The sequence below is a fragment of the Elaeis guineensis genome, chromosome 1 (genome assembly GCF_000442705.2).
Source record: "Elaeis guineensis isolate ETL-2024a chromosome 1, EG11, whole genome shotgun sequence".
Classification (NCBI taxonomy): Eukaryota; Viridiplantae; Streptophyta; class Magnoliopsida; order Arecales; family Arecaceae; genus Elaeis; species Elaeis guineensis.
This window is the reverse complement of record NC_025993.2, coordinates 54934939-54938492: the sequence shown is the minus strand read 5'-3', so window position 1 is coordinate 54938492 and position 3554 is coordinate 54934939.

Sequence of the window (3554 nt, the reverse complement as noted above, 5' to 3'; positions counted from 1 at the left end):
AGCCACACAAATGTCTGGCCTCTGTGGATCATCCACACGAAGCTCCCATCTGATCAGCTCCTCACGAATGCTAGTTCGTGATTTCACCCTTTTGATGGCAGATGTTGATCGAACTCCTTCGATCGATGTGTGCCAACTTCTCAGATGCTCCGGATCATCTGCACAATTGCTTGAGAGGCTGATGGATCTCTCTCTATAAATTTGGTGGACTCACGACACTCGTGGCACACCAATCTCACTTCCCGAATCCTAGGTAGAAACCCTAGGGTACACACCAAAAACCCTGTGCCCAATTTTCTCTCTTTTCTTTCTTTTTCTCTCGAAAGGTTTTGGACCTTCACCTTACGCAGAAGCCTTCCTCACACCCAAAGTTTCTCTCCTAAAATTTCTACGCACGTCCCACCTTTCTCCTCTTTTTAAAACAATGTCGAACGTGTCTTATCCGCGTGAGAGGATAAAGACAAGAGGTTACACATTTGAATTCAAATCAAATTTAAATTCAAACGAAAACCAACTTATCCCTATCCTTTTGGGCATAAGAAGAGAAGGGGCGTGGCTCTTTGTGCGTGGAAAATATTTTATGAGAAATCTTTTCTCGTGTAAGTAATGTGGCGCACAAAATGGATAAGGATGAAAGGGCAAGTGCTAAGTTATCCATTCAAATTCAAACATGCTTTGAATTTGAATGGCTAACTAATTATTTTATCCATCCATATGGCGCACAAATGAGGGTGTGGGGAAGGGTTTTGCGTGAGAAAAATTTCACGAGAAGTTTCTTCTCGTGAATACAAATGGATGCAAGGAAGTTGGGTGTCGCAGGGAATTTAAAAACAAGGTGGTTTGATTCAAATTGAGCCAACCTAGTTTAAAATAGATTAAGCACAATTAGACCAAATTAAACCCAACATATTAGGCTTAATTAGGCTCAATAAAATTCTAATCAAATCAGGAATTAACTAAACCTAACCCCTGATCAAATCAGGGACTAAACACACTTAGCGATTAGGTCAACATTTAACCTAATCGGGTCAATCCAAACTGAATCCAATTCAATTGGACTTGATCCAAAAATAATTACTCAATTAAATTGAGTTAATTAGTGATTAAATCACTAATTAAATCTCTCATAAATATTGAGTCCAAATCCGATGGGCAATCAGGCATCAGAGACCATCGATATGAAACCCTGATCAAAGAGTTCAAATTTCAAATTCAAAATTTGAAATTCAAAATTTTGATCCCGGTACCTAAAATGTGTGGAACTCATGATTAGAGAATCCTAATTCTCAATCATAGAGTCTCAAATAGATAAGACTCATAATCAGCCATCAGATCAGAAAGGAACCTCTAATGTGTGTGACCCCGCAGGTTCGACCTAAACCAGTTGCACAGGAACCAATTCCTGTACTAATCGAAGTGACCATCTAGCAATGGTACCCGACGACCGGATAGGTCGAATAATCACAATCGCAACATTCAGAACCTACGTGAATATGGTTACCGTATAATTCATCCCTTTTGACCCCTGTGTTTAGGACGACTCAGGGTTAAACTGTCAACCCTGATGATATCATCCGAATCGTGCTCAACTCATTAGTCCTGTGACTCCTCACTAGGACTACCTGGCCAAGGTTTTGCTAAATTAAAAACACTGTACACAGCTCCTAAACTGGAGTGGTCAATCCATCTTGACACACGCACCGACAAGTCAAGTACTTGACTACACCCAGCAGCCTTTCGTCACTGAATTAGAAATTCAGGTAGTCCAGTGCCTAAGTGCAGTGAGTTGCTTGCAAGTCACCGTGGTGGTCTCAGGTCGGAGGGACATTTATACCCATATCCCATCGGAGCAAATCTTGACACAGAAATAGCTCCGGAGTTGGGTCACGTTCAGTGCAGATGTACCATTACATCTCACCTGTATGCCATACCAGTGTCTCCACACTCTTTGGTTATGAGGACAACCAACCCATATGGCACACAACGACCTATGCTCGATAAACGTTGTCGTCCTTGGTAACAACGTATCATTTGGTCGTGAACATGTTTAAGGACTAAGCGACAAATCCTCCTTTGTCGAGTCTAAATAGTCCTAAGGACTTCACCACAACACAGGAGTTCATTAGAAGATGAAACATTTGTGATGAAAAAATACCAAAATAATTTTTATTTATTTATAATTCATGTACTAATACAAAAAGGAGCACAACCGTCAACAGGCTGACGATTGGCTTTGGGACACTATTCCCAACAATCTTCCACTTGGCTTAAAGCCTATCGGTGCAGTATCTAATACCCATCTTCGACTTGTAGTCGTTGAACTCCTTCACCACAATGGCTTTAGTGAATGGGTCGGCCAGGTTCTCCTTTCCGTCGATCTTCTGAAGGTCGACGTCACCTCGATCCACGATCTTTCGGATGAGATGGTAGCGGCGCAGAATATGCTTCGTCCGCTGGTGTGCCTTTGGTTCTTTCGCCTGAGCAATGGCTCCAGAGCTGTCGCAGTAGAGCAGAACTGGACCAACAAGGAGGGTGGCTACTCTGAGCTCGGTGATGAATTTTCTCAGCCACACCGCTTCTTTGCAGCATCTGATGCAGCAATATACTCCGCCTCGCATACTGAATCAGCGACAGTGTGCTTGCTTGGAACTCTTCCAGCAGACAGCCCCACCATTAAGGGTAAAAATAAATCCTGACACACTCTTGCTATCATCGCGATCAGACTGGAAACTAGAGTCTGTAAACCCTATAAGTCTTAAGTCCGATTCACCATATATAAGCCACTGGTCCTTAGTATTTCTTAAATCTTCAGGATGGTTTTAACAACCTTCCAGTGATTCTCTCCTGGATCAGATTGGTATCTACTCACTACCCTAGTGAGTATGCCACATTTGGGTCGTGTACATGTCATGGCGTACATGATAGATCCCACTGCCGAAGCATATGGAATCCTACCCATCGCTCTTTCTCTTGAGGTATTTCAGACAATCCCTCTTCGAGAGAAAAATTCCATGGCCTATCGGTAGATAGCCTTTCTTGAAATTTTCCATGCTGAACCTTTTCAGCATAGTATCAATGTAACGTGGACTGGGATAAGCCAAGTAACTTTTTGGATCTATCCCTATAGATCCTCATCCCTAGGATGTAGGAAGCTTCTCCCAGATCCTTCATGGAGAACTGTGACGATAGCCAAATCTTTATTCCCTGTAATGCAGGGACATCATTTTTGATTAAGAGAATGTCATCCACATACAATACAAGAAATACTACTACTGGACCATTAGCCCACTTATAAATGCAGGGCTCTTCTCCATTCTTAACGAAGCCATACGTTTTGATCATCCTATCAAAAACATATGTTCCAACTCCGAGATGCCTGCTTAAATCCATAAATGGACCTCTGTAGCTTTGCACACCTTAGACTCATCTGTGGATGTGAACCCTTCAGGTTGTATCATATACACTCTTCGTCCAGCTCTCCGTTTAGGAAAGCTGTCTTCACATCCATCTGTCAGATTTCATAGTCCAGATGGGCAGCTATCGCAAGCATAATC